This window comes from Schistocerca gregaria, chromosome 4, assembly GCF_023897955.1.
Source record: "Schistocerca gregaria isolate iqSchGreg1 chromosome 4, iqSchGreg1.2, whole genome shotgun sequence".
Taxonomy (NCBI): domain Eukaryota; kingdom Metazoa; phylum Arthropoda; class Insecta; order Orthoptera; family Acrididae; genus Schistocerca; species Schistocerca gregaria.
Genome location: NC_064923.1, coordinates 581,418,610 through 581,438,609, shown reverse-complemented (window position 1 = coordinate 581,438,609; position 20,000 = coordinate 581,418,610).

Here is a 20,000-nt window from a genome sequence, read left to right as displayed (position 1 = left end):
ACCTTGCGGGAATACAGGCTCTCTCAACAATATGGCGTAAGGCCATCGCATTGAACGAAGACTATGTTGAAAAATAGGGTTCAGCAACAAGAATAGTATGGAATAATATGGTGTATTGGAATCCTGAATAAAGCCCTTCAGAAAAAAATTGTTACATTACTAATTGAACGCCTCTCCTACATTCCATAGAATGACCGGTATCAAGGCTACGCTCTGCAGTCACGATTTCCGATGTTATTGTAAGTTCTGTGCGACGCTTATCTTGTGTACAAAGGTTCTCCACGGTGATGACACATGGGTTCATCACTTCGAACACGAAACAAAACGCCAATCCATAGAGTAGCACCTCACCAAACCTCCACCGAAATTCTGACCGATTTATAAGAGACCTCAACTGCATGGAATACAGTATACACTCGCATAATGCCAGCCGACACCCCAACAAGACCCCAATCTCTGGTACTCGTCTAAAAACACACTTCACATCGAATTTCTGCAGAATAGCGCCAATCCCGTGGAATATACTAACTGCTTAACACATAAAAGCTGCAAGCTTCGACGGCACTTCGTTAGCATCATCGTTCATATGACTCATTGTTCGTCAGTACTGCGTATGATCTGACCCTCCCTTATTTCCCTCCGGTGAAGAGACAACCTCAAGATGGGTTAACTCGGCTGCCAAACCTTCAGAGCATCAGACGACATGGGCCCTACGATCCAAGGTTCAAATGGTTCAAATGGCTCTGAGCACTATGGGACTCAACTGCTATGGTCATCAGTCCCCTAGAACTTAGAACTAATTAAACCTAACTAACCTAAGGACATCACACACATCCATGCCCGAGGCAGGATTCGAACCTGCGACCGTAGCAATCGCACGGTTCCGGACTGCGCGCCTAGAACCGCGAGACCACCGCGGCCGGCACGATCCAAGGGAGGCAGTACAATTTCACACTGAGCTGTGTGGTGTCAAATAGCAGCCAGCTGATACACATCAATATGAGTTCACCTCATGTATTTCCAAACGTAACATTAATTCCATCATGCATATTTTCCAGCAAAAAATATCCTCTCAATATGCAGAAGAATTTAGCGGGATTCAAATCAGCAAATTTGTATAATATCAAACGGTAATAGTTCAATCCCGCACATAGATTCCGTTTACTTATGAACCATGAGTTACATAGCTTCATGCCAGAGGAATGCTGACCCCACCATCATGTCGATTCCTCTGGTCCTGCTGTTCCAGAAGGGAGAATCTCCTGTGGTTTATTGCACTGCTCAAGAGGGAGTGGTCCAGTTGCCACATCTCAAAGGTAGTGAGTTCGTCCTTGACTATTGACTGAATGTTTCTTAGTTCTTTGGTTAGGTAGTTTGGTTCAATGGGTTACTTTACACGATAAATAATGATAACGTGGAATCAGTTATTTCAAAGAGCATAAACTTAAATGGACCTCAAACATGGCAGCAAGTTGACCATTTACAAACGAGTTCACATAACGGAGAAGAGCCTTTGTGCAGTAAACCGATTACGTCTATATACTTCTGCATGAATTAAACTACAAATTTCGAAATAAATGTATTCGTGAAGTAAAAGGAGGTTCCAAGTAGCAACTTTTTCAGCTTACTCTCGATTTTTTTCTGTCTATCAGAAACATACTATTATTATGCAAGATACCAAAGCTTTTGGTACAAGCATTATTTATACTTTCCTGAGCTGAAGTCAACTTAAAAGAAGAGTAACGAAGAAAATTTTGTTTGCTGCTGGTATCATAATCATGAACGACATTATTTCTTCTGAGTTCTAAGGGATTGTTTCCAATAAATCCCACGGGGTTTCATGTGCAGGGTATTAGGGGTATAAGTGTAGATATTTTCATTGGTGACTATGGACAGTATACTGAACAACATTACGTCACTATTTGCTACATTTGCAGACTAATAATTACAAATATAAGGAATATCATGTTTTTACATTGCTTAATATCTCCAAGAATACAAGGCAAGAACCAGCCATTAATGCTTATTTTCCGCTGGACAGCAGGTCAGTTGTTGAAGCTTTGACACAAAGTGTTTAGCCTGCACTGACGAGCTAGTGCACTTACTGACGGCGTTACAACATTGCGACCACGTAGAAAGCAGGTGGTATATCATGGGACGTATTTGTGGGGAGACCATGAGATGCAGAGAAAAAACAGCTAACACACTATTGTGGGTAAATATTAAGACACCAACGATCACAATGACTACACTTATATCGCAACGCCCTTATACTGCGATCTGAGTATAAGCACCATACATTATTGTTGCGTGATGCCTTTGTATAATAAATAACTTCTTCCTTAAAGATGAAATACCCAGGAATAGAATTCTGTACGACATTAATGAACAAAAATAAGCAGTGTATGTTAACCTAGTGATTTATGGCCCTGCAAAGACAGTAAAAAATTAAAAACAAGAGTCGCTATATTGAGTTGTTTAAAAAGCTCTAAGATGGGTTCATACCAATTCATGTCTGACCAGTATGTATACCTAATTTCTTCTTAAATTCCGCTTGCACTCAAAGTTCTGTTCATGCTTTAAATTTATCACTGGTATTATACCGTTTGAGAGGTAGAACCGAATACTATCTTTTTCTTAAAGTTAAAGAAAGGGCCATATGCAAAAATAAAACAGCCAATAATACATCTAATAAAATTATTTACAATTCCTTCATTTGCTATATGTCTAGCATATCTGATTATCATACCTGTGTCGTTTTATTACAAGGAACTAACTCTGCTTTACGAGTATTAATGGGCGATGATTAACATATATGTGAAACAAGAGGTGACTCTTGCTGAATCAAGTCGAACCTCCATTATCGATTTCTCTCCACAGCGAAAAATATCTCCCCTTCACAAGTTTATGAAGAACATCTTTCAGCATTCTTTTACTTATGAATGACGAGAGCCATCTGTTAGCTATTCTGTTACTTCCATAAAGCCTTAGCTGCTGTTACAGAATATTGTAAATCACAGAGCGAAAAGCCATGAATAGATGAGAGAAAAAAAACTGGTACTGTTTGGTTATTTGAGCCTTGTAAGATTTGGAGTCAGTGTGTATATATACCACTCAACTGAGTAACCCTTCTTCAGCCATATGTTGTTCAGTGTTCTAAACTGTATCATAAAAAAAGAATTATTTAAATGTATATCTTTAACCTCATTTCAAATTCATGTTGATCTCAGTCAGTGAATAAATAGGGTAGCCAGCGAAGAAGATTAAACAAAGAATAAGATCGTGGAGAAGTCTGTGAGATCGGGGGGGGGGGGGGGGGGAGGGGATGGAGATGAAGGTGTGCGGCAAAGGAGTTCGTCCTGGATGTGAATCGTCATTGCAGCACCACTGATAGTGATATATGCATCCTTGTGCAGCATGGATCAGCTGCCTCTGAAGGTAATCCTCTCACCAAAACACGGGCATGGTAAGTAACTAAAGCTATGATGTGCCTTGCTATCTAAGGACATTAGTGAGGGGTGTTCTTTTCCAAACAAGAATATGTTGACCTCTCCTGTACGACAATATGAGCCTTCAATACGCTAAATTAATCGTTAAAGGTGGATTTATTCTACGCATAATTTTCTCTCATTCATTTTATATCAATTATTGTTATTTATTGTGAAAGGTTAGTTTCATCCACGGCAAAATTTAATTTTGGTATTAATTTTGGAGTGTCTGAAACTAATTCACAGTATCCTGGAGAGAGGTTACAAGGTGAACATAAGTAAAAGCAAATACTCTTGTAATTTAGCCTTGTTGAATTACGTATTACTTTGCTAAAACATTAGATTAGCAAATTATGTGAAATTAGTTGAAAAGAAACTAGATTGTAATTAGCAATAGCAAGAAAACTTTACTGAAAGATAGAAATATGTGAACGTCTAATAGAAATTTGATTGCTACGAAGAATTTTCTGAAAATATTTCTTTGGAGTGTATCATTATATGCGAGTAAATTGTGTGTGATAAACACTACAGACAACATGCGAATAGAAAGATTTGAAATGTATTGTGAATGTGTACATCAGATGACTAATGTGCAGCTACCCTATAGAGCTAGGAAAGGAAGAACTTTACAGCAAAAATTCAAAATACGTGGTGTAAGGTCATTAGGGTGCATCCTGTGGCAACAAAGAGCAGTTAGTTTGGTAATGAAAGGAAGTTTATCCGCTAGAAATTGCAGAAGTAGACCAAGACACGACTACAGTAAGCAGGTTCAAGAGGATGTAGGTTTTAATAGATATGCAGAGATGCAGAGACTTAAATAGTATAAACTAGCATGGTAGCCTAACGAAGATTTGTAAGTCATAGAAATTGCAACCACAGAGCCAGTCGTCTTGAGTGTTCTGCCCAAACGCAGGTTATCACTTGATAACTCTCCATGCTCTCCCGTCTGCTGTTATCCTCTGCAGATGTGCGTAATTTTCTCTTCCCTTTATGTCTCCGGTCATCTTGTATCTCCTCCTTCCTGTCAGTCTCCTCCCACGAACTAGGCCTTCCAGAGCACATGTTAGCAGACAATCCCGGCTCATCCAGTGCCCCATCCAGATCGTCTTCCTTTCTCTTACAGCCTGCAGCGATCTTATCCTCTCACCAACGCTTTCCAGTACTCTTTAGTTACTTGCGCTATCTATCCAGTTATTCTCTCCATACTCCTCCACATCCACATATCAAATGCTTCGGTCCTTTTCTCATTATCTCGTTTCAGTGTGCGTATTTCTGACCCACAGAGTGCTTCACTCCAGATCAAACTCTTGCCAAGTATTTTCCTCACACATTTATTTCCTTTGTCACATAATAATCTTCTCTTTCTACTGAATGCTCCTTTGCGCTAGCAATGCGAGTTTTCACCTCTTGATGGTATTTCAAGTCTTCAGTAATCGTCTTCCAAGATATATATATAAATGCTCTTACTTGGCTAATAACAAATTGCCCTATCTTAATATTTGCCAATCTCAAAGCTTTGCCGATTGCCATACTCTTTGTTTTTGCTCTGTTGATTCTCATCCTATACACCACATGAACATCTTTCGGCTGCTTTAGCATTTTTTTTACAGCTCGTTCACTTTCCGCCACTAATACTATGTCATCAGAAAATCTTATACATTCCATTCTCTTTCCGCTCATACACACTCCTCTTTTTCCATCTCAGCCTTTCGCAATAAACTATTAGAGGTGTAAGTTGAACAATGAAAGGGAGAGGCAACAACCTTGCCTAGCTTCCCTTCCAGTAATGGTTCATTCACACATTTCACTTCCAATCCTTATTCTTACTTTCTGTTGTACATATACGTTCTGTGCCAGTCGTATCTCCTTGCAATAAACTTCTTTACTCTTCAAAATATGCATCAGCTTGTTCCATTGTACTCTATCTACAGCTTTTTTCAAACCATTAGAAACAGCACACATTTCTCTACCTTTCTCAATATATCTTTTCCCTATCATTTCAACCGGCCAACAACATATCTTGTTCCTTTTCCTTTAGCTGACTTGTACATCCGCATCCGTCTATGGAACTTCTCATACAACCTTCTATTCGGCATTATCAGCAATACTTTAGCGGCATGAGAAACTAGGCGGAGAGTCCTATGCTCTTTATATTTCCCCTTTTTCTCAGATAGTATCATTAACGTTACAAGAAAGTCATTAGGCCATTCCCCTTCTGCTTATGTCTCATTGCAGAGCTAGGGTATTTCCCTCTTTCCCCTTTCCTCAAAACTCTTCATCACTTCTGTTGGAAAGTTATTGAATTCACATTGCCTTCCGATTCTTCATCTCTTTCAGCGCCTATATTTCTTATGCCTCCAAGATGATGTACCCTTTTCCATCTCGCACACATTCTCCATTTTCAATCTTGATTTCACTTGGTATTTGATCCATTTTATACAGACATTCTCTATATTCTTACCATCTGTTCAGTCAATTGGATTCAGATTACTGTGTTTATAAATAATTGCATTTGTTTTTGTTAGTCTCAATTGCCACCTATAGTTTTTGGCAGGACTATCGAAGAAGGCCGAATTGTAATTGTTGGAAGGAACTATAAATTCAAGTTCGCTCATTGCCTCCACTGTCGTTACCTTGACGAGGGCAGATATAAAACAACGCAATTGTGCTTGAGCTTTGGCATTCCTGATACGTTTCTAAACTTCCAGCTTAAAAATCAGATTGCGTGCACGTCAAAAGCTACTGATATGTTTGATGGAGTAGGTGTCCCTTGAAATTTAATCAAAAAGACGACAGGGTCGCTTTCCCAGATGGCTGATAGGCGCCACAGCCGTTTCCGTGAGAAACTGAGCTTGCGTTCACACGTAGCATGATTTCAATCCAATGGTACCTTAGAGTCGTATACCGGCATCACGTCAAGTGACGTAAATGCTATAGATAAAAGTGTATTTACTGATGGATAGATGTGGGCTCATGCATTTAGCAGGAGCGGTGGCGCTTACCAACAGCGGAAAGTGACCTATTTCTCAACTGGGTTACAGAAGAAAATGAAAACCATTTGTGTTAGCACAAACACTAAATATACTTTATTTAATACGTTAGAATGATGGTGCATGTTCAATTTCTGCTGTGCAAAATAAATAAGGTTGCAAAACTGTCTCTCTTGAAAATGGTTTCCTAATTTGGGGAAGTCTTGTGACCATTGTATGTAAGCCAAGTAATCAGATATTTGGCACGTGCAGCACATTTAAAGACACGTATCACTAACATGTCGCTTGATTGTGTAGGCAGCACATGCTGTATGTTCTTATTCCATGCGTTTTGAGCAGAGAATCCACTTCTCTCCATTGTGATCGTATGAGAAGAGCCCACGCGATAGATGCACTCCCCCTCTTCATTGTCGTCGCCATCTTCGCTTTCCTGACAGTTCAGTTTCATCTGCTTCAGACTCTTGATGAAGATCCAATGATCCTCCGTTTCTCGCCAGTCGGTTTGTCAAGTCCAGGTGTCTGCGTCGTGCCGGCTGGGGTGGCCGAGCGGTTCTAGGGGCTTTAGTCTGGAACCACGTGACCGCTATGGTCGCAGGTTCGAATCCTGCCTCGGGCACGGATGTATGTGATGGTGTCCTTAGGTTAGTTAGGTTTAAGCAGTTCTAGGTTCTAGGGGACTCTTGACCTTAGAAGTTAAGTCCCATAGTGCTCATAGCCATTTGAACCATTTGTCTGCTTCGTTGTTTCGCGCTTACCACGTCCTTCATTCCCAGCTTGCTTCTGAGTCACCACCCTTTGTTTGTATCCACTGATCAATGCTTAAAAACAGATCCAGTGGTCAGTTAGCAGGACCAGTGTGGAATCGAGTGGTACCCATCTGGCCCCTAATTTTAGGAGGACGGCTGATGTCAGTTGCTGTGACAGATCTGGATCTTGGTGTTTGAAGAACAGCATTTGCTTCATATTCTAGTGTTCCATTAACGGCACTGTTTTCTAAATCCTCACGAGCTGCCTGCTTGTAGATCCTCATTTGCAGATGGACTATTCTCAGGAGATTCAGCCAGTTCTTCTACAACAGCAAATTCATGAGGAAGGAAATTCTGACTGTTCCATTGAAACAGACTTGCCTTCTACAAACCGTTTGCTGCTACGTCTACTGTCGCTACCTGTACGTAAGGCTTTCGAAAAATATCGCCTAATTGGTACACATCTACGAAATGATCAAAATGGTACTTGATCCAGCTCTCAGTCTCCTCAATATATAATGTCTTCAGTGGCCCCATAAATTAAACGTCCAATGCCTGAATTTAATGAGAGCTATGCAGCGGCAGAACACGGTGAAGACATGGTTATCTCTGATCAAATTGATCACGTATGTGCTTCTGACGTAAGTGAAGTGCCCATCAACGACGAGAACCGCCGGCTCATCTTTCGCTGCTTTACATGGGGCAAGAAGTGGTGAGGGTTGGGGGTTGGGTTGTTTGGGGAAGGAGACCAGACAGCCAGGTCATCGGTCTCATCGGATTAGGGAAGGATGGGGAAGGAAATCGGCCGTGCCCTTTCAAAGGAACCATCCCGGCATTTGGCTGAAGTGATTTAGGGAAATCACGGAAAACCTACATCAGAATGGCCGGACGTGGGATTGAACAGACGTCCTCCCGAATGCGAGTCCAGTGTCTAACCATTGCGCCACCTCGCTCGGTAAGAAGTGGTGAAACCATTCTGCAAAAATGTCTGTTTGAGCCCACATTGAAGGAAGGTACGCATGTATGGAACGTATAGCAGCACCATCCATTAATTCCATCTTCATATTCTCTCACGGGAAGATCATCAGTGACAGAATAAAGTGTTCCGAAGACCTCATGCACGTCACTACAGTAATGAGTGCGCCCCTTTCAGCAGCCTGTAGAGAAGCGATTTGCTTTTTCCCCTTCAACGCGACAAGTTTAGTGTGCTTATGATGCACAACTGTGATTCCATTTACGTTAGAGTTAAACAGTCTGGCTGGGTTGCTCTTCATTGAGGCTAAGGACGGCCCGTAAATATCGAAAAACTTGCTGACAACTTCGGCAGTGAAACCCGTAGTTCTGGGAAATGAAATTCTTTTGTGAGACTTAACACAGTGTTCGGGACATCGTTTTAGGAAGATGCGTAACAAATTTTTTATTAGCGTGCAGCATTTCTTTCGAAAATGTGTTTCCATTGCTATCTTTTACAGCAAGTTGATACGCAAGTCTTCGGAGATCTTTTCTAGAGAGACTATAGAACCGCTGATCCATGTGGACCTAGCAATTCCTCAAGTCGTTTTACACTTCTCGAGGGAAAATAGGTTTCTTTCTTATTTTGGTGTGCATAGATTCATCTGGGCATTTGTTGTCTTTCACATAACATTCCAGTGTAATTTAAGGAACACGAACATGCGAGATGCTTTATAACTCCCAGTTTCACTACTGCTCGTAGCTAACTAAAATGGCAGCCATAATTTGTTTAGATTCCTAAAATTTTTAAGTTCCATCTACAAAAGAAACGCAGAGTATTGTGAGGGACTCTTTCTCTGCTTCTATTTAAATACTTTCTTTGGTATACCACTCTAGATACAGAATAAAAACGTATTTACAGGTATATTTATCTAAAATTAATTTTATAGAAAGCAAATACAGTTGAACATAGATATACACGAACTTAAAGTTACAACGAATAATTTGGGATCGAAGTTTGGGGAACCGTATTAGGAATCCCCGACTACCCCAAAATTGAGGCACCTGCTCGTGCTAACAAAACGTGTTCCATTACTGCACTTCGTAATTTGTAAACAAGGAAAATATTTATCTTCCGGTAATCCTCAAGCGGCGTAGATGCAATGTATGTGTAATTAATTATGTACTTACCTCTTACAATATATCTCCCGCCTTCTAACAACGAGTAAAAAGTTCATTAACATGAACAATGCTTTCTTGATTGCAGTTACACAATAAAATGGCGCTCTATAGAAAACGTGCCCTTTCAAGGTCAGTCACATGATTGTCCTCTAGTTCCAATGTTCATCGCATGGTGACATAACCTATTTGACAGAAATACATGGTGTCCCCAAAATGATGAACTTCCTCAAAAAGGGGACTTTAACCTAGTCAGGTAAGTATTTCAAAAGTGATGGATTTTTTCCCTACAGGTCACATAAAAATTGATTTGTTCAGAGTAATAGTCAAAATACGAAGCGGAAACGTAACGAGCGACAAAGGGAGTTATAATATACAGGCTTGTCATGCAACTATTGAGGGTCTCATTGTGTGCAGATGTAAAGTGGAAAAGCCAGGAAGGTTCATTTGTAGATAAAGCCGCTGCCAAGCTATGAATCACGGGTAACATATCTACAAATGAGACTACACGCGAAACACGTATGCATGAGCCACAAAACTACCGCCTAATTGCGTTGTTGTAGAGCTTAGATCACATATTCAGCTCAAATGTGATGAGATATTTCGAGAAGAATGACCTCCCCCACCCCAACCAGAATGAATTCCGAAAGTACGGATCAAGTTAAACCCAAAACACGCTTTTCTCACATTGCATTCTGAAAGCCACGGATCAAGGCACGCAGGTAGGTACCAAGTTTCTTGACAAATGAAAAGCATTTGACTCAGTACCCCACATACTCTTAATATCGAAAGCACGATCTTATGGGGTATCAAGCGGAAATTTGTGACTGTATTTAGAATTTCTTGATAGACATGTCACAACACTTGGTCTAGGATGGGGAGTCATCAATAGATATAGAAGTAACTTACGGTGTGTCCCAGGGAAGTGTGTTGCCTGCCTTGCTGATCATGTTGTATTTTCTGATTTTTCACAGATGAAGCAACTATATACAGTGAGTACTGTCTGCTAAAAGCTACTGAAATATGCAGTCGGATCCTGAGCTTACGATTTGTTACACAGATTGGCAACTTCATCTAAGTCTTCATAGATTTAAAATTGTGCACTTCACAAAACCAAAAAAATTAGTATCACATGACTACAATTTTAATGAGTTACATCTGATCTCCGTCAAATCAAACAAATACCTATGTATAATAATTAGTAGGGATAATGGAACGATCAGCTAAACTCAGACGTTGATAGAGAGCGTAGCAGACTTCGCTTCTTTGGTGGAAAACTAGGGAAATGCAGTCAGGCTAGAGACTAGACTGCTTACAAATAACTCATGCGAACCATGTTACAATAATGCTTAGGTGCGCGAAACGCTTACCAAATAAGACTTACAGGAGATACAGAATTATATAAAGAAAGATAACACCATTACCCAAAGGCTTTTCGAACTGAAAGAGAGTACAGGAGAAATATGGAAATGATTTAAGTGACAGACACTTGCGACAGATGGTCGCCTTCCTTGAGCCTGCTAAGAAGCATCTAAGAATATTCACAGAAAAATCTAAGAATATTCTTCAGTTACCTATGTATCTGCCAAGTGCAGATAGTGCAGAAGAAATTAAGTAAAGAACAATGCGTACAACCTGTGAACTGATTCCAAAGAAATCTTAATACATGGTACAACAAAAAGCATCCTCTACTACACTCTTCGTAGTGATTTGCACAGTGCAGATATAAATGGAACTGGATCGTAGTAAGTGAGCGTGGAATACAGTCTATTCGATTTCCATTCTAGTCCACAATGACCACCCAAGTATCTTTATGTGAACAGTAAATTAGCGGCTTCATCACAATGAAGTAGAAAAGTGAAATCCAGCAGTAGATATGTGTGAATACTTACACGGGAAAACAAGAGAGACATGACAGGTGAAGCCTGACTGTAGAAACGAGAACCAAACCTGGAACCTAGCCTCTCGCGGGCAACACCATTACCAACTGAGGTATCCAGCACGACTTAGGACCTATTCTTGCACTTTATATCCTGCCTGTATTTCCCTCCCACTAAGTACATAAGATCCATTGCTGGAGCGGTTGAAATGTGAGGTGTGTGGCCATGACACCAGTCCTCGTTCTTCATTACCTACGTGTTCCGTGGATCTAAATTGCGACTTCCCGCTGTGAAATGGAACGAGGCGATGTTGCAAATTGCATGTAGTATGTCAGTGAATAATACAGCAACATGCTGACCGTTCCCGTGACTGTCTGAAGCTATGTTTTTTTATAGACGTTGTTGCCATGTAAGTGACATTCATTTGACTATGTTCAGTTTGTTCTCTCTCTCTCTCTCTCTCTCTCTCTCTCTCTCTCTCTCTCTCTCTCTCTCTCTCTCTCTGGAAGTGCTGAAACAGCTGTCGTCTCCAAGAGATTCTAGAGTATTGTTCAAATGTGTGTGAAATCTTATGGGACTTAACTGCTAAGGTCATCAGTCCCTAAGCTTACACACTCTTTAACCTAAATTATCCTAAGGACAAATACACACACCCATGCCCGAGGGACGACTCCAACCTCCACCGGGACCAGCCTCACAGTCCACGACTGCTTCGCCCTAGACCGCTCGGCTAATCCCGCGCGGCTGATTCTACAGTGAAAACCTTACATTATTCTTAATACACGCTTCTTTGCGATATACACCTTTTTTTCCGCAGTGACCACAGAGTATAATGTCATAACACATTATCAAATGAAAACCTGTGCCGGCCACGGTGGTCTCGCGGCTCTAGGCGCTCAGTCCGGAACCGCGCGACTGCTACGGTCGCAGGTTCGAATCCTGCCTCGGGCATGGATGTGTGTGATGTCCTTAGGTTAATTAGGTTTAAGTAGTTCTACGTTCTAGGGGACTGTTGACCACAGATGTTAAGTGCCATAGTGCTCAGAGCCATTTGAACCATTTTTTCACCTTCTAAATTTGATATTATCAGTTACGTAAAACTTGCAGAGCTTACATATGTAAGACACATGACCTCCAGTTCAGATTCTTTTCAGTATATATAAACTCCTAGGAATTTAAAATATACTGTTTCATTTATTCATTTACTCTCATATTTTATTTCTAACGCTGTAATCTCGCCCCTGTGCAGCATTTAATTGTGTGTATTATGTTTTGTGGCAATTCAGTGACAGCCCACTTGCAGATAATCAGATATTAATTTACAAGAAAATGTTATCTATCTTTTGAAATGTTCTCCGTTAGACTTGTTATGATACCTGCATCGTCAACAACGAGAACTATTTCAGCTTTTTTGAAATACAATTGTAGGTCATTTATAGAGGGTGTTAGGGGTATACATTCAGATATTATGTTAATTGGTAGCTTACTATGTAACACTTGAGTGTTTTAGTCCTTTTTTTCTATTTGACAGTCTTTCGACAAACACTTCACATATAGATGTTTTCTTCACGGACATAACTGCACCAGAAAGCGGACTACACTTGTCAGTAAAGGCTACCTGTTTTGCGTCCACACGTCCTTATTTCAGTATGGGGCATGCTAGCCAGGGGAAAATAATCATAAATGTTTTGCTTGAGCCAAACCTACTTTCAATTACTAATCTCCATAAAAATACGCTACTCGTATTTGTCTCCATACGACGTAAATACTGATGAAATGTTATTCAATACACCGTCCTGAGTCATCAGAACGAATATCGGTATTTATACCCCTAACACCCAGTAAATAGCAAGAACAAAATTGAACCTAACCCCAGTCCCTGCGGTACGCCTATAGTGATTATTCCCTTTTCTGTAAATATAGTTTCATTGTACGTTTTCCTTAGGGTTCTTAATGCAGCACGCGGAATCCTTTTAGTTAGATGTATTGGGAACTAGTTACCAGGTAGATCTCTGATACCAACGTATTTGATCTTTTCTAGGAGAACACGGTGAATGTAACTGCATCCGTGTTCGTCTGCTGTGGGCAGATATGGCGTAACCCGAAGGTTTTTGAATTAGGCGCGAAACTTTTCTCTCCTACGGCAAGATTCTCACCAGTTCAATTGTTTTTCTGCTTTATAGCGGTTTGCACAGCATCTCAATACGTTCTGAGCATTACGTAGAGGGATGTGACATGCAGCAAAGTAATGCAGAATATAATATCTGGCACGGACCCTAGCGTTCCGACCCGACGTCCCCTGGCTCTGCTGCCGTCCCTAGGGAAGAGCGCAGTATCTCTTCCCCTTCCACCCCACCTTCCACCACTGCAGAACCCTCTCCACCCTCTCCCTCCCTTTCTCTCTCTCTCTCTCTCTCTCTCTCTCTCTCTCTCTCTCTCTGTCACCTAGGCAACTTGGCAGCAAGCCACGCCAATGCAGGGCACGCAAGTCTCAGTGTCTCCACCACCACCTCTACATCTACATCTACATCTACATCCATACTCCGCAAGCCACCTGACTAATCTGCTCTCTCTCTAGTTGCATAGCTTTAACCATTCATCTCGCGTCGCAGTATATTTTGCTATGGGTGCTGCAGTGTTCGTGTGCGTGTCACTAACAGGGTTGTGTCAAACTACCAAAATTGTTAATTTTTGAGATCCCTTGCGATCAACTTACTGCAAAGTTGGACTGCAGTACCGTGAGACACATTACATTCTTTTTATATTTAGTGTTACGAGACTTCTAACTGATTTCAGCTGCCCACCACAAATACTTTCGCTCTGTAAACCTTTTCAACTTAGAGAAGCTCTAGGCCCCAACGACTTCCATTATGTTTTGTGTGCTTTACAATCCCTATCAACTCCTACAACTTTTACCTTCCACAGCTCCCAGAAGTACCATGGAAATTACTCCCTGATATGTTAATGGGTTTCCTGTTCTCCTTCTTCTTATCAGTGATTGCCCTATGTTAGTCTCCTCTCCATTTCATCAGAGGAGATCCTCAATCCTTATCTTATGATTCCATCTACTACATCGGAAATGCCTCTGTTCTCTGCTTTCCGGTTTTTACCACCGTCCATAATTCGCTTCCAGATGATTCCGTGTTGCAAACGTACATTCTTAGAAATTTCTTCCTCCAATTAAATCTACTCTACGATACTAGCAGATTCATTTTGGCTTGGAACGCCCACTTCGCAAGAGCTATTCTACGTCTTACGTCCCCCTTGCTTCGCCTATCACTGAAGACATTGTTTCCAAGGTAGCAGAATTCCTCTCTTCGTCTAGTTCTTGGTCTCCAGTTAAGTTTGTCGGTAATCTCCTTCCTGCTAATTATTTCTCCTGTGTTTCTTCGATTTATTCTCAAACCATAGTGTATGCTCATTAGACTACACATTTCATTCAACATGACTGAGAACTTCCCTGACTCCTCCCGCGAATCTGTTCATTGATATTATTTCACTTTGCATTTTAATACCACTAGCGAACTTTTCTTTTAGTTACGAATGATTTACGAAATGTCTATCTTAATACAATGACCTTGAAACGTGGATATAATTTTTCCTCCCTCACCCGTCAAATCAAAATTTGAATGAGTACTAGGACAGCAGACATGTACCTCCAAACACATTAATAATTTAGTATATTTTTTTCTTTTCCGTGGTAATAACGGAAAGTTTATGGTACCCGCCCTCATAGGCGTATTTCGTGGAAAAAGTTGGCCAAAATTAGTATTTTGCACTTTCTGTACTGTGGGACCCTAGAGAGCGTACTTGTTGGACAATAATGTATATACATACATTGTGACATGAAATAAAATTGAGGTATGGTATATTTATTAGATTCTTTATTTGTTAGCTACAATACTATGTATCATTCAGACGATTCACCTGATGATGTAGGATATTTCCGAAGAATTAGGCCTTGATTTGTGCGACTAATAAGTTTGAGAGGCACTATAGATGAGTGAAATATGTTCGCATCTGAATCACTATTGTTTTAAAATTTTTGTTTCAGTTGAATTTACTGTGAACCATCACAACCCCAGTTATAGTGAAGTTCTAATACATTTATGTCATTACGTGCAAGATTATTTAAAACCTCTTCCAAACAATATTAACTGCTCACAATTGTGACTCAGCAAGGCTAGAAGTTGAATATCCGCTCATCTGGCAGTGACCTGATGGATTCACTCAAAGGTAACACTGCTTTTTAGACTCTTGAAGGGTACTGTAAAGTGGATAGACCTTCTTATTAGCTGTTCTGATTACTTCGTATTGGTATCCTGTCACCGAGGCTTTCACAAAGATTGACAAGACTCGGATATGTAGAAGTCGATTTTTTGCTTTTGAGTTTCGGCGACTAGATGTAATGTTAGTCTGTATTTAGCTTCTCATGTAGGAGATGAAGTTATACCTTTAACCATTTTAGAACTGTCAGCATTTCCAGATTCTGAGATCTTCATTTGACTAGCATACGTTAATTCTGTGGCTCCAAAACTATTTTTTAATAGCTGTGCCTCACGTGTTTTACTGCGCTAGCTTAACTCTACTCACAACTTTGGTGGCCTTCCAACTCAAGTTTGCAAGATGGGGTTTTAATGGTACTTTGCCGCCAGTTATGGTTATTTTTTAAGTTTGTGCTTTCACGTTTTTGTGAAGCAAACCATCGTATCTTTTATTTCAACTTTATATAAGACAATTTATGTTTAAAACCTTTATTTTCTCCATAAGGGACGGTAGGATCTGTTAACACATAATTTTTCACGAAGTCCAACGTTTTTGCAAACTCTGTTTCAGAACATTTCTACATAAGGTCACAGGGGCATTTTCCTGTCGTAACTTTGACTTTCAAACGGCATACTGCGTGGGGTAGCCGAGCGGTCTGGGACGCCTTGTCACGGTCCGCGCGGCGGCCCCCGACGGAGGTTCGAGTCCTCCCTCGGGTATGGGTTTGTGTGTTAGTTTAAGTTAGATGAAGTAGTGTGTAAGCTTAGGTACCGATGATCTCAGGAGTTTGGTCCCATAAGATCTTACCACAAATTTCCAGTTATCAAACGGTATAGCATAAATACGATATACTTTCCACATTTATTTCAGAGATTACGTTTGTTACAGCTGAAAACTCATTAACGTAAACAATCCATAAAATCAAACAGCGGTATTCAGCGGGTATCTTTTTTTTATTTTCTAGTAGAGGATTGTTATTTATATAACACTGTATTAACAAATATGCAGAGACACCCTGAACTATAACAAGAAAAGATTATTAATAACTGTTGTAAATGATATGAATGAAAATAATTATAAATGATTCTGATATTAATTATAAGTGATTCTGATATTCGGATTCCATATTAGTTTCCACCATACTTACAGTAAAAACACACTTTTACACGTTCAGAAATGCAGAGTATCTTGAAGCCCTTAGAGAAGCCTCAGATGCAAAGCAAGTGAGACGTAAATAAAGACTAGTAGCTCCACTGCTTATCAGTGCACAATAAGCACTATCTCGGCAGGGCTCCTTCTATAAGACTATCGCAGAAAGTAATGCAGTGCGGGAATTAAAGCATTTTAAAAGTGGACTTTTGGCCAGCTTTGAGGGCCAAATACTCATATGTGAGCTGTACGAAGAGGTTAAACGTTGAACGAATAGAATATTAGTGCTGTGTTGCTTGACATGGTCATGTAGATTAAATATCAGAGTCAAATGTTGTGAAAAAGACAACAAATTGAACGAGATCGGTTGTAGGCAATACGAGAAGTTGACTAGATTTATTTTGAGAATTATAGAAAAGCGTAGTTCATCTATAAAGTACACCGCTTACAGAACATTAATGCCACCGACTCTTAAGCACTGGCCAAGTGTTCGGCATCCCTAATGTGTCGGATCAAAGCTAGGCATCGAAGTAGTTGAGAAGTGTGGTGTTGGTCTTGTTTCCGGTGGGTTCTATGAAGATGCATGTAATACGGAAACACTCCGTGAACTCAGTTTGTAAACCCCTCAGAGGAAAAGAAGTTATTTTCGCGAAACACTTTTCTTAAAGTTTAGAGAGCCGGTATTTGTGACACAATGTAGGAGGATTCTGCTTCGTTTGTCTACGTCTCACATAAGGACCGGTATGGAAAGGTAACAGGAATCAGGGATCGAATGGGAGGATATGGGCTATCTTTTTGCATCACTCTATTTGCGAGATGAACAAGTAAAGGAATAATGAAGTGGTGCAACGTATCCTCCGCCAGGCACCGTGTGGTGACTTGCGAAGTATGCACGTAGATTTTGACGTACACTACACGACAGAAAACTGGAGCATCAAGAAGGGGAGGCGGAAACGAAATAATACTTCATATATAGTATAAAAATGTTATTTCAGGGAGGAAAACTTGGAAAGTACTTGGCAGGATAAGCCTACTTCTCAGTATGCACCAACTCTGGCCTGATTACGTGTGCTGTTTCGACTGGGAAAGTGTCATAAAGCTATTTTATCCTCTCCTGTGGCAAACTGTCTGGCAACTGTTGTAACGTGTCCTTATCCTGGATGCTTGCAAATGTGGACGGGGTTGGTATCCGAGATGGTACCAGGCAAGTTCAATTGCGGACAGATCTAGAGATCTTGCTGGCCAGAAAAGTATCTCAACATCACGCATGCATTTCATAGAGAAATGTTCCATGTATAAACAAGATTTGTCCTGCTGAAAAATGACACCACGATACTGTCTCATGAGACGCTACATGTGGGAATGCCAGAAGCCAGGGTCACGTTGTTTGCCACGAGATTTCCCTCAATCGCTACCAGACATGACCTGGAGTCACACCTGATGACTCCCCAAATCGTGACGCCAGACCCATTGGCCTCTCTACAATATTGAAAGAACGGAACCTCTCCCCAATTCCCGGCTATACTGACCGACAATGATCATCCAGGGTAATACAGGACCAGGATTCAACGCTGACGCAGTGCGAAGACACTGCCTGTTTGTGACGGCTCAACTCCAGACGAAACCGTTTGTATTGCTATGTTAATCGCAAACTACGCTCGGGACCATGATTTCCTAGTCTGGCTCCAGTTAGTCTCTGACCAATGGTGCGGGATGATGCAGTATACTGCAGGGAATCCATAACGAGGAACCTTCAGTGAATGCCTTCCCTGACATTCCCATGCAATCCAGCATCGTGCCACTCTAACATCCGAACGCCCCACAAATCTGGATGTAAGACAATTGGACATAGAGGCCAAATAAAGTTCTAAAGGGGCGTCATTATGGATCTCCGTCAGGAGCTGGTGACGCTGTATCACACGTAGTACACGGAATCTCCACGTGTAAGTGTAAAGCAAATACAAATTTGAGTTGATGAACGGAGCAGTTGCGTAACGAGTAAGCTGTGTATGTTTTCAATGGCTATCAGTCGAATGGCAGCGTCGTTTTAGCAGCTAAATTTTACGGAGTTTCCTGTTTGTTATCTTCAGGCATGTAGCTCTTAAGTGGTTTATGTTTAAAAAAATGAGCTATTAATTTAAGGTCATTATTTCTTTACCTCAAATTGGTCGCTTTAGGATCCTCTTATCGCAGAATCGGAGGGCTATTCGGAAAGTAAGGTCCCACTCGACGCGAAATGGAAATCACAGTGAAAATCGGTCGAAGCTATGCACAGTGGTTTTGAGCGCTGTCTCTAGTATGCCCTTCGACTGCATCACGTCGCTCTTTTCCATTCTGAGCACACAGTGACCACGTAAAGATGCCTAGATAAATAATACCTGGTCCAAGTATGAGCGACTGGTGATTTCGTATTAAGTCATGCAGCCCACATAACATAACTGTCATGCATTTCCCTCTCCATGGCAATTCCTGGCAACACTGCAGGGGTAATGTAGATGCTCCTGCAGCGTGTTTGACCATCAAATTACAGCCCGTAATTCGCTCCCCCCTGAATTTCATCTCTGCTCAAATGAACAGCTGGCTACATAGACAGCATTTCGGCTTAATCAACGAGTATAATGACTTTTCTGGAGACTAGAAATCTAGTCTGTAAGAATCAGCATGGGTTTCGAAAAAGACGGTCGTGTGAAACCCAGCTCGCGCTATTCGTCCACGAGACTCAGAAGGCCATAGACACGGGTTCACAGGTAGATGCCGTGTTTCTTGACTTCCGCAAGGCATTCGATGCAGTTCCCCACAGTCGTTCAATGAACAAAGTAAGAGCAAATGGAGTATCAGACCAATTGTGTGATTGTATTGAGGAGTTCCTAGATAACAGAACGCAGCATGTCATTCTCAATTGAGAGAAGTCTTCCGAAGTAAGAGTGGTTTCAGGTGTGCCGCAGGGGAGTGTCGTAGGACCGTTGCTATTCACAATATACATAAATGACCTGGTGGATGACATCGGCACATGGTGGATGACATCGGAAGTTCACTGAAGCTTTTTGCGGGTGATGCTGTGGTGTATCGAGAGGTTGTAACAATGGAAAATTGTACTGAAATGCAGGAGGATCTGCAGCGAATTGACGCATGGTGCAGAGAATGGCAATTGTATCTCAATATAGACAAGTGTAATGTGCTGCAAATACATAGAAAGAAAGATGCCTTATCATTTAGCTACAATATAGCAGATCAGTAACTGGAAGCAGTTAATTCCATAAATTACCTGGGACTACGCATTAGGAGTGATTTAAAAAGGAATGATCATATAAAGTTGATCGTCGGTAAAGCAGATGCCATTCAATGGAAGAA